This window comes from Cavia porcellus, unplaced genomic scaffold (genome assembly GCF_034190915.1).
Source record: "Cavia porcellus strain 051 isolate PalLab524CR breed Dunkin Hartley unplaced genomic scaffold, mCavPor4.1 scaffold_22, whole genome shotgun sequence".
NCBI classification, from domain to species: Eukaryota; Metazoa; Chordata; class Mammalia; order Rodentia; family Caviidae; genus Cavia; species Cavia porcellus.
This window is the reverse complement of record NW_026947505.1, coordinates 30131658-30144037: the sequence shown is the minus strand read 5'-3', so window position 1 is coordinate 30144037 and position 12380 is coordinate 30131658. Positions and strand designations below refer to the sequence as shown.

General features: G+C 38.0%; 1 non-coding gene across 1 annotated transcript; it reads left to right on the top strand.

The window, feature by feature from the left end:
• The first annotated feature begins 1201 nt into the window (after window positions 1-1201).
• Window positions 1202-1305, top strand: LOC111756363 (U6 spliceosomal RNA). Its single transcript, XR_002790851.1, has one exon. It is a non-coding gene; the product is annotated as a U6 spliceosomal RNA (small nuclear RNA).
• Window positions 1306-12380: the final 11075 nt, after the last annotated feature.

Sequence of the window (12380 nt, the reverse complement as noted above, 5' to 3'; positions counted from 1 at the left end):
GGTTGCTTTATGAAGGAAGAGTGAGTGAACGGGGCCTATGGATGATGGTGAGGTTAGGAAATGGGTGGCACGGCTGGTGACATAAGATTCCCAGTTAGTAGAAAAAAGAAGCATAAACAATGGACTGGTTTGATGTTTCCATAGAACTGTCTGCAGTGATAGAAATGTGCTATAACTACACTCTTCAGTATAGTAACCTCTACCCACATACTACCCACATAGTGCTAACTATGAGTAGGGGGACTGAGAAATTGAAAGTTTTCATATTGTTTAACTGAAGTGAATCTAAGTTCACATATAAACAGCTACATGTGGCTAGGAGCTACCATATTAGGTGGTGCACTGGATTTACAAGGAGGGTATGCACCTCAGTGTTATCTATTAGCAAGTATGAGGTATAACCAAGATATTCAGTGAATATTTTTTAAAATTTTAAAAATTTGTTGTGTTACCTGTAAGCCTAGCACTTGGGAGGCTGAGGCAGGAGGATTACTATGAGTTGGAGGCCAGCCTGGGCTACATAGTGAGTTCAAGCCCAACCCGAAGTACACAGCTAGGCCCTCTATCAAAAGAAAATTTTTATGTAAAAGACACATTGCCATTCATCCCTCTTTAAAATACTTTCTTTCCCCTCAAACACACGTATCCTATCATTCCTGCCACTTTCTGAAGCAGTTCTGGAAGTCCTCTTTCATGAGTACCTTTACAAGATGCAACAAAAAATATATTTAACGCTGCTGTCAACTGCCATCAACAGAAAGACAGGCTTGCAAAAACATTAATGTGTCCTCATCTACTTTATTAACCACATCTAGCACCACAGGAATTCAGGCTCTTCCTCAAGGTCAGAATGACTGTGAAAGATAAATGTTTTGAGTCAGTTCAGGACATTGAGGCAGCCTCAGCGCACAAGTAATGACATGAATGACTTCCAAAATCACTTGATAAAGAGGCAAAAATGATGTATTCTTTTAATTTCAAAGTATTTGAATAAAGAGGAGTATTTTGACAGGGATTCATGGCAATGTGTGTTTTAATGTAATAAATTTTTAGAATTTGAACATTATATTTTTAACATGCTGACATAGCTTATATGAATTTAGCAATGAATTATGCTATCATCTCTAAGAATCTGTATCAAATTTGTATATACTAATGGATAAGAGCATCTTAACATATTTTTATAAGAGTTGAGTAATTTGTGCTCACTTCAGCAGCAAATATGCTACAATTGGAATGATACAGAGATTAGCATGGCCCCTGCACAAGGATGAAAAGCAAATTTGCAAAGCACTCCATATTTTTATGTTCTGTGACAGGAAACCAGAAACAAAGTGGCAGTTGCTTGCCCTTCAGCTGCAGATTGGTTGGAAAGACATTTTAGACAATGGAGAACTACTCAGCCATAAGGAAGGGAAACCTTGAGGCTCTTGTAGGTAAATGGATTCAAATTGAGGTCATGCTCAGGGGTAAAAAGGTTCAGAATCACCTAGGTAAATAGCGGGTTGCCTCCCTAACCTAAAAACTAAAGGAGTTAGTGGGCCCAAAATGTACAGTGCACCCCGTGAAAGTGAAAGGGGAGGAACTGTCTAAACAGGGAAGGCAGAGGACACTGTTAATTTTATATCATGATTTGAAGCCCATATTGTTTTCATCATTCTGTTTAGTTTGGTTATATTCTGTTCTACTTTGTCTATTTGTACTAGATTTGATGGCATGGACAGCTATTCCAAAGATACCAGGATGCGCTATGGTAACCATTTTTTATTTCCTATTAGCTTAATTTGAAGCCCTGTATTGCTCTCACCATCTTGTCTTAAATGATTTTATTCTGTTATGTTTGATAGTATCAAGTCTGTGGGCATAGGCAACTAATCTGAAGACAATAAGAATCATTATGATACTCATTCTGGTTTGACTATTATCTTCTTTTGAAGTCCTAACATGTCTCCAATGTTTTGTTTTTATTGATTTTGTTCTGTACGGCTATATTTAATTTTATTATGCCTGACGATATGGGCAATTCTATTGAAGATAACAAAAGACATTACGGTAACCATTGTTGATCACCTTGTGTTTTGGTTTTAAGTCATGTACTATGTCCATTGTGTGTGTGTGTGTGTGTGTGTGTGTGTGTGTGTGTTTGGTTTTGTTTTGTCTTGTCTTTTTCCTTTTTACCGGTACCAGGGATCGAACTCACGACTGCCTGCTTGCAAGGCAGGCGCTTATGCCGCTGAGCTAAATCCCCAGCCCCATTTGGGAACTTTTTAAAAAAGCAATTTAAACCAGGGATTCTGGCTTAATTTGTTTGTAGTGTGGCCCAAGGCAGATAGTGTAAAATCTGAGAACCATTGGTCTAGCCTTAAGAAAGTATAGCTGTAGCTTCAGTCACATACTCCTCCAACTCCTGAGCCTCTTCCTGATTTTGTGAGTTTGTTGAGAGTTTTATGATGTTAACTTGTTTTCCCCAAGTGGATAGTAGTCCTTCTTGAGGTAAGTTCACTGTAAATGACTAATTGACTTTCTAGTCAAATTAGTCCTTGATGGTTCTAAAAGGTAGAATCCCAGTATCCCCTCCCAAACTCAGCCCCGGTGATCAGCCTAAGGTAGACACACTACCACCAAGATTCAGGACCTACCCAGCTCACAGGCAAACCCTAAAAGTAAAGATGACTGCAGGAACTTTTTGAACACATCTAAACATTCAATTTGGATGTGTCAATTTGTTTTCCAAAATACTGCACTGCTTGTTTTTTAATTGGTTTATACATCTGTTTAATCATACCCCTGGACCAGCTGTTCTCAATCTAGGCTGTACATTAGAATCACCTGGGGAATTTTTTTGACTCCTAATGTCTATGTCAAGTGCATGAGGATCCCCAGGAATGAGACCTGGTCCTCGGTGACTTTACAAGCCCCTCTCCCAAGAAACATCATGACACGCTGCTTGAGGCTATAATGATCTCACATATTTACTTAAGATATTTAGGAGTCTGTGCTTTTTCAGTTAATATGTGGCACCACAGAGATATAAACATGAACATCTTTTTAATTACTCAGATCCAAGATGATTTGTTTGACAGAAAATTCATTTTAATAGACTTACAGAACATTTACACATTTATTTAGGGATGGGGTCTCTTCCAAACATTGTATAGAGACCAATTAATTTACTTCAACCACATCTCACAGATGAGGGCATTGTCCAAGGTCACACCCTTGGTATGAAGGTCAAGACTAAAAGAAAGTATTCTGACCTTTGAGTCAGGAAACTTAACCACAAATGACCACTACGTTCTGTTGTATGAACCACCAGAAACTGTGTAAAATGCCAGATATATTGAGTTAGGAAATAGATTTTTGTTTCCATTTTACAGATAAGGAATTGAGGTAGAGAGAAACTTCCATAGCATTACACAGCTAGTAAGTCAGAGATGGGATTCGAACTAAATAGCTAGCAGATCATTCAAAAAGCCAAACAATTAGATTCTAAAGTTTGTGTGCTGTCAGTAATATGGGCATTTTTCACACACTGATAAACCTTTTCAGAAGTTTCTTTTACTGTAGATTGAAATTTGATATTGCAAGTAATATATGTGCTTCTCGCCTTACATATAAGTTTCACTCAGGATATTTTTTTAATTTGTGAGGGTTTGGTTTTTGTTTTTACTTGCCATGGAGAAGAAACAGGCTACAATTTATAAGAAAGAGGCTACAATTGTTGTCTTGAAATTTTCCTTGATTAGTAAATAAGTTAGGTATCATCATCCATTAAGATTGCATGAAGAAGGGAAGATTCTCCTTGTCAAATATTTTCATGTCTGAAAATACTTTTAGTTATTTTATTAGTTTGGTATGTTCCTAATTCAGTATTAAAAATCCAAATTTATTCCAGCTATTGGACATTGTCTTATTTCAAACTTTTAGAAACAAATTCAGTATTATAATAACTATGTAAACAGGACAAATACATCTCAGCCCTTTGGCAAGCATCCTGGATGTTTGAAACAGTTTCACATTGTGGATTTCAATCAATGTAACTGCTACTGAACAAATCTTTGCAAAATGAACAAATTCAATATTGTTAGAGGTGATTTTCATGGTTCCTCGATCCTTACATTGTAATATGCAGACAAATAGCCCAAGGTTCTTGTCAAAATGTAAAAATATGTAACATGCAGGAATCTATTTTAATAAATTTCTAAAGTGATTCCATGTTGCTAGTCTATGGACCATACTTTGGGTAGTAAAACATGGTATTGGTAAACTAGTCCACAAATGGAGGAAAACAAAGCCCTGATTTGTAGTGTTACAATTTCCATGACAGAAATATGCCCACAAGGCCAAGTTCAAGCGACCAGCCTGACATCGTTGTACACTGAGTTGAGAAGAGACATTCAACATATTGATGTAATTGACTTTCCCCAGGGGAGATGCACAAGCTCTAGCACACTCCTAGAGCTATGTAGCTGCAAGCACATACTGATGAAGATTCAATGCAATGCATGATGCTGTTCTGCTCTGTAAAGAATTTCTGTAAGTTTAAGGAAACAACAAATGCTATTGGAAAAATAACCAGAGATTAATGTAAAGTACTGATACTTTACATTACAGATACAACATAATGTATTTCCAAAGGTATAGTCTAATGAGAAGGCAAATTTAAGGAGGTAACAAAACACATGCCCCACAAAGGGGACTATGGGGAAGATTTGAACAGGATTTTGACAGTGAAGGACAAATGGGAAAGAAAAACCACCCCAGTGTGGAAGGGGCGTCAGAACAAGCAAAATGTCTGATGCTAAACAGGAGTAAGGAAAATGGATTACTAAAATGTTGGGAGTAGGTTAGTTGGTCCAGGACAGAAAGAAGGCATCCTGCTTTCTTGTATGTTTTATTATCCAGTTTGAGTGAGGAGTAAAATATTCAGATTTAACTTTCAATTAGCAGAGTTATTAAATGTACCAGAGAGAGAAAGAGATACCAACATTTAAAATAATTTCATATTTTAAGAGTACACAGAAATTAATTTCTTCTTTCATGGGGGAAAAGACTTCAAAAGCAGCTGCTTTCTCTCTTTTTTTTTTTTTTTGGTAGTGCCCCTTTATGGCCACCAGCTGACAGCACTCATTACTCAGGGCTGACAGGAAGTGAATTAAATCTACCACGATCTCTTACAGGTATTGCCAAGCCGAGAAGGAGACTGAATTTTTTGGGACTCTGATCCTGGGAAAGGGTGTGGGGAAACACTCAAATTGCTTTAAAGCTCAGAGGTGTCTATGGACACCGGAGGATGTGACCTCACCATCTAGCACAAGCACACAGCAGGATACAGTTATGTAACCGTGGCATAATAGTGGACAAATACACATGTGCTGGTTACAGCACTGTACAAGAATGTAAATATGTGGTAACAACCTGTGTAAGAATTATACAATAAAGGCGCAGACTGCTCTTGTCCCTCGTACTCTTGTGGTCTGGCACTCTGGTACTCTGCTCAGCTGCCTGCTGTTGTTTTTGATGTCTAACACATGTGTGTTCTTTAACTTTGGGTCCTCACCCATGAAAATCTCTCTTGGGCCACTAGAGCAGGCTGACAAGGGGATATAAGGTTGTTGGGAAAATATCCATGGAGACATCCTACCATCAATACTATCAATACCACAGAAGCTCCTATTCCTTCTTTGTGCTCCAAGGGGAAAAGTAGAGGCCAGGGTCTCTTAGTTACATGAAGTTAAGTAACCAGCAAGAGGTAGGGAGAGTTCCCAGCATGACCCAGAGGAAACCAAGGCTCAAACCTCAGAACAGAGAAGGACCCCAGAATTGCATGCAGTCAGAGGAAGACACAGGGAAGGTGGCTGTTGGTGACCTTTTCTAGAGCTATTCATCACTGGCTCTGCAAATGGCCTTAATGAGGTGCTTCATAAGGAAAGCCCTCATTCTCCATTGGAGAGTACCAGCTCACCACTGACTCAGTTGCTCATTCTTCCCTCAACTTCCCTCCAGCTTTTCTTCCTAATCCCTTCCCTCTCCCCCCACACCACTAACTATAGTCTCTCTGTACCTCACTGTGCATACCAGCTCCACGTAGGTGGTCTTTACACTAAGTACTCCAGGGTTGAATATTCCACCACTATGCAGACTCTACAGTGCAGATGGACCTGCCCAGCAGGGGCCACTCCAGACACCTCCCCAGAACTCCCAGAAACATCTTTTGTCCCACAGTTCAGTGATGCAACCTGTGAATTTCCATTCATAGCATGCTATAAGACTAGGTCCTCAAGCTTTCCTCCAATATTGTAGTATGACCGCATCCTTGGAAACCCTAACCCATGGAGAGAATTTCCAGTTAGAAGAAAAGCTTTTTCTTAAAAAACCACACTCATTCTTTTATCTATATAATGGGCCTAATATTACCAAATGCATATGATATTGGTGATTATTCTACGGAACATGATTAAGAAATGCTTCTGCTTATGAAATACAGGTTTTTACATTATAGGTACATCTTTAAGACAGCCTGTGACTATGACCTATGCTGTTTGAATACTTAGGGACTGTCCCTGCTCCTTTGAGAGAAGACATTCTCTTGATCCAGGGACCCTTCTTTGTAGCAGCTCAACCACGCAAGAGTGATTTCTGATGTTTCTTAGTGCTAAAAAGAGGTTTATTGTGAAACAACAACAACAAAAAAAAATCCTCTTTTTTCCTGTCTTTTGGAATAAGTGTACTATTTAATTTTCTTAATTTGTACTACGTTAAGAAAAGGGAACTTAAGGTCAGTCTTTCAGGTTGAGTAACTCTAAGCTGTAAGTTCCAAAATTTTGTCTTTGTCTCAGATTCCAAATGGGTTTGCGGAGAAAAGTGATACAACCATGAGATCACCGTGTTCTTTTAGATGATTTCCTGTTTCCTGTGAATTTAAATACACAGGGAATAATCCCGCTATTAAAAATGAGACCCTGTATGTGTGTATGGGCAGAAGTTCAATGAAAAAAGAAAGACAAATATGCAGGCTGACTACCAGATGTAGAATGCATAAATCCTGTTAGAGCGAGTGGGGAATAGGTTTGTGCAAGAAACCTGAGGGAACTGGGAAGTCAGATAGGTATGTGTCAAACAGACTTATTTAAATCATCCGCTTCCTCAGCAAAATAAAAGCCTGAGAGAACTGTTTCCTCTTGTGGTTTGAAATTACAGTTGTAGGTTTAGAAGTCCTGCTTGATTGAGGGCTTCCAAGCAAAAAAATTATGTGACCCTATTCAGGGACCCAGCAACATTGCGATCACCAGTGCCTCATACTGAGGCCTCCTGTATTGCCCAATTTGTACTTTCTGTCCCTTGTCATCTCAGCAGCAAATTGCAGTGCAGTTGACCACTATTTTATGACCCTCTAACTTGTTGCTGTAAAAGGCTTTTGTATCTGAAAGAAAAAGATATCCACTGATTTCCTTGCTAGACCAGGCTGTAGATCCAAAGCACAGGCCTTAGTTCTGTAAATTTAGTTTCTCAGGTAATTATTCTCCCTCAGCCTTGTCCCATCCACAGGCCCAGAGAAGTGATGGTCTTAGACAATTAGTTTGTGATATGAAAACTAATAACCTAAGCCTGGCATTGTAGCTCATGCTTTTAACTCCAGCACTCTGAATGGAGGATCACACAAGTTCAAGCTTGTGTTGGATAACTTGGCATATATATCTATATATCTATATATATCTATATATTTCATTTTAAGGGCTCTGAATTTAATTCACAGTACAGCCAAAAGACAAACCTAATAAAGTTGTGTGTGCTTAGTTACAACATCCATATGAATTTATAGTGATCCAGAAAACTGGATTCAAATACTTTTTAGGTGTGATCATAGACTTTCTAGTTAAATGGATGGAGATCTAAATCATTCCAATTCTAAACTGTTCTCATAAAATATTTCTATTTACAAATGTTCTGCTAAGTGTATTTTTGTTATGAATATATTCAACAGAATTATTATGTATGCACATATGGAAAGATGATAGACTTTATAGTCAAATGAATTCAGTTGCAAATTAGTCCAAATCCACTACTTACTACTGCATGAACTCTAGCATGTTACTGTATCTCTCTGACATTTTAGTTCCCTTACTTTCTTACTAAGAATGTATATGTAAAAGAATCTACACAGTGTCTAACACTTTGGGAAGTCCTGACAAATTTTTACTCCTTACCATACACCCATCTCTTCATCGCTGCCTCTCCTCAACCCTATCCATACATTCCTTTGAAGCCTGCTAACACATTTTATCTTAACTGTCATGTTTAACAGAACCACTATGTCAGTAGAGTGACAAACAAGACTGTAACATGAGTTTTGACTTTTAAATAAGCTACATCATCTAAAAAGGGAGACAGGTATATCCTTAAAGGTATCTACCAGGCACACTCACGACATGAAGGAGGAAGTGTTCTATTCTTTCTGGTTTATGGCACGAAGTTTCAGGAAAGTTTTAGCCAAGGAAGTGAAGAAAACACAAAAATTCATTAATAGTGTAAAGATGTACACTATTAGTGAATTAAAAGAATTAATGTTGTTGGAATGTACATAAGCCTAAAATGATGTACAGATTCATTGCAGTTCCCATCAAAGCACCCCTGATGTAAAACCTGCAAAATTTATATAGAAGCATAAAAGACTTTGAGTAGTCAAAGCACTCGTAATAAAAAAGAACTAACTGGAGGCAATGTAATGCCTAATTTCAAATCATACTCCAAAGCTATCGTAGTCAAAACAGCATAGTAGTAGCACAAAAATAGACAAATGGAATAAAATAGAAAATCCAAAAATTAATTTATGAATTATCAGTTAACTAATATTTCACAATGGTAAAAATACCATACATTAGAGAAAGGACAATGTCTTCAATAAGTGGTGCTGGAAAAACTAGATATACAGATGTGGAATAATGAAACTAGACTTCTTTCTTTCACTTTGTAAAAAAAAAAAATAAACTCAAAATGTAGCAGGAACCTAAATGTAAGACCTAAAATTATGAAACTATTATAAGAAAATGTAGGAAAACATGTCAAGACATTAAACTAGACAAAGATATTTTGAGTAAAACCCTAACCCAGAGCAAAACAATAAATAGGCCAATATCAAACTAAGAAGCTTCTGCATAGTAAAGGAAACAATAGAGTTAAGAGATAACATACAGATTGAGAGAAAACATTTCTAGACTACCTGCCTAGGAATAGTATCCAGAATATATAGAGAATTCAACAGGAAAGACAAAATTCAATTTTTAAAATGAGCAAGTAACCTGAATAAACATTTCTCAAAAGAAGATACACAAGTAACCAACAAGCCTCTGAAACAAATGCTCAACATCACTAATCAGCAAGGAAGTGCAAATCAAAACCATAATGAAATTTCATCCTTCCTCAATTAGAATAGTTATTGTGGAAGAACAAAAAAATTAAATTCTAGCAAGGATGTGGAGAGGAAACTTTTGTACGCTGTTGGTGGGAGTGTAAATTGGTTCAGCCATTATAAAAAACATGGAGTTCCCTCACAAAACAAAATCATACTACCATATATTGTAGCAATCCTGCTACTGGATATATTTATGTATTCTTTTTGGAAAGGAAAGGAAATCATTATATCAAAGAAATACCCTGACTGCTGCTTATTGCATTACTATACGTAATATCTAAGATATCAAATTAATCAAGATATTAATCAGTATGTGAATAGATTTGAAAAATTTAGTGTATAGACACAATGTAATTTTATTCATCTGTAAAAAGATTAAAATCCTGTCATTTGTGGCAACAGGGATATAACTGAAACACATTATGCTAAATAAAATAAGGCTAGTCCAGAAAGACAAATATAATATATTCTCTTGCATTTTTGGAAGCAAATAATATTGATCATATAGAAGTAAAAGATAGAAAAAAGGTCACTAGAGAGTAAGAAGAGTAGGTGAAGTAGATAGAAAGGATGCATAATGCAATTACATTTAAAAAGGGGAAGTACAGTAGGAGGTAGCTGGTGGTGCCTAATCCCTAAGATGGGACTCATGTGTATGAGGAATGATGCAAACCTGCAGACACTTGGTGACTGCTGGTGACCTCAGAGACTCCCCACAGAGAGAAGCAGTAGTGGAGGGGAGCAGTGGACGTGAAGGACTGCACTAACTGGTGGTGAATATTGAGGACTCAGTCATCCCATGTGAGACAGCGATGCAGAGGAGACAGCTGAGCTCAGAACTCAAAGCAACTGCTCGCTCTGTCTAGCAGGTCCCAGCTGGGCTCAGGCCCAAAGAAGATATGCTGCCAGCTGCCAGCAGAATGAGTCTGGTCTCACCCAGAAGGTGCACACTCACTAAGATTATCCACTACCCCACCAAAAAGCTACTGCTGGCTTGTTGGTATAAATCAACAGATTGGAACACCGTCTCCACACATTGTCTATCACTGACAGCAGAAACAAACCTAGAAGTGGACTTATTTTTCCTCTCTCTCTCCCTCATTTGTTTTTTGTTGTGGTGGTTGATGGTTTTGTTTTTATTTTTTTTCTCCTTCATTTTTTGGTCTTCTTTTCATATGAGTGTGAATGTGATTTCTAGCCTGTGATTATTGTTCTGTTCTTTTTATCTTTTCCTTCTTTCTTTCACTTCAGTCTTCTGCATCAGTTTCCCAAAGTTACCATGATTCCCTTTTGTCCTCCAGCCTTACTTCTAGTAAGTTCCACTTAGTCTATTTCTATATTTTTTTCCTGAACCCTTAATTTTTACTCCTGAGGATAAAATTGACATATTAAAGACTTATATATTGCATGTAATTTTCTGATCTGCTTTTGATTTTGTTATATAACCACAAATGTAGTTCATATGGTTAAAGATGGCAAATTAATGGTTACCTCATTTTGTCATTTTCTAGGATATGACAGATGCCACTGTTATTGCTGATAGTACTTTAGCCAAAAGTGACATAATTGTTTTAGACAGGTTTTCTTTCTAGTATTCCAAGACTGAGGTTGACTAAGGGTTATATAAAATACTGTATCACAGTGCCATAGAACAGGAGATGGGGCCAAACTGGTAGCAACTTCTCATCCCCAACAAATTGAAGTGGTAAAATCTTGCAACAGACTCAAAACCCAAAAATCAGTTACACCTGGAAGATACATTGGAAAGGTAGTCATTATCTAGGGCTTCTAAATACTAGCAACAAAGCAATTCACCATAGGCAATTTACAAACATCACCCCCAAGAATTAAACTAAAAAATGAAAAGAAAATGAGAAGACACTTAAAAAACATGCAACCTCAAACATCCAGTTCACCAAAGGCAAACACAGGGGGGCAATACAGTGGGACAATAGGAAAGCCATGCACCTGTCCTCTCCGAAGTGGTAACAACAAAATAACTGAATGAGGCTTGTTATGGATTAAAAACTGTTGGTCAAATTAATACCAGTTGGATTACATCAGTATGGTGCTGAGTATAGATGCTCCACCTGAGGAAAATTGCCAGCATAAATAAAGACATGGGGAAAGAGAAGAAAGGCATTGGGGTGTTGCAGCATTGAGGCATCGTGGGTTCTCCTGCGTGTTGCTGTTTGAGCCATTAGGTTCTCTTGGAGAAACTCTGGTCCTCTCATCAAGCATTGCTTCCTCGCTCCAGAGGGGAAGATGTGTGCCACTTGGTCTCCTGGATGAACTTGTCATGCTGGCTTCCTGGCATGTACTCAACTGTGCATATTGTCGGAGGAGCTTGGGGCTTCTGTGTTACTGAGGATAGCTGTGGTGCTTTAAGGACAGCCCTTGTCTTTGTTGTGAGTGTGACTTCTCAGGTACAGCAGAGAACCGTCAATCTACCAGCACAGCTCCTTCACTCTTCTGGCATAGACTTCTTGGCTTCCACCGCTGACCTCCCCGGCACGGATCCGTAAAAGAGACTGGCATGAGTCCTTGTGGGCTCTTCACCTCCAGTTGGACTTGTGGGAGGCACTGTCATGAGCTCTGGGTCTTCATCTGGACTCAAGTGGGACATTGCTGTAGGATTCAGGCCCTTGGCTAAATATTCTATGTCTTTAGTGTTGGGAATAGATTTCCTGCATTTTGTTAACTCTGGGTGACCATCATAAAAATATTATAAACTCCATGTCCTGATTCTAATTGTTTTCTGCACAATGCCTGACTACAACAAGGCTCTAGAAAAAAATCAAAATATAATTTCTCAATTAAATGCAGAGAGGGCATTCACAATAAAAGCCCTGCTTATCAAATCTAGAGCAGATAAAGACAAAAAAAATAGAGGAGCTTAAGAAAATTATGGAAGCTACAAACACTCAGCACAGGAAGAAATAAAATCTACAAGCACATTCAAGCAGAT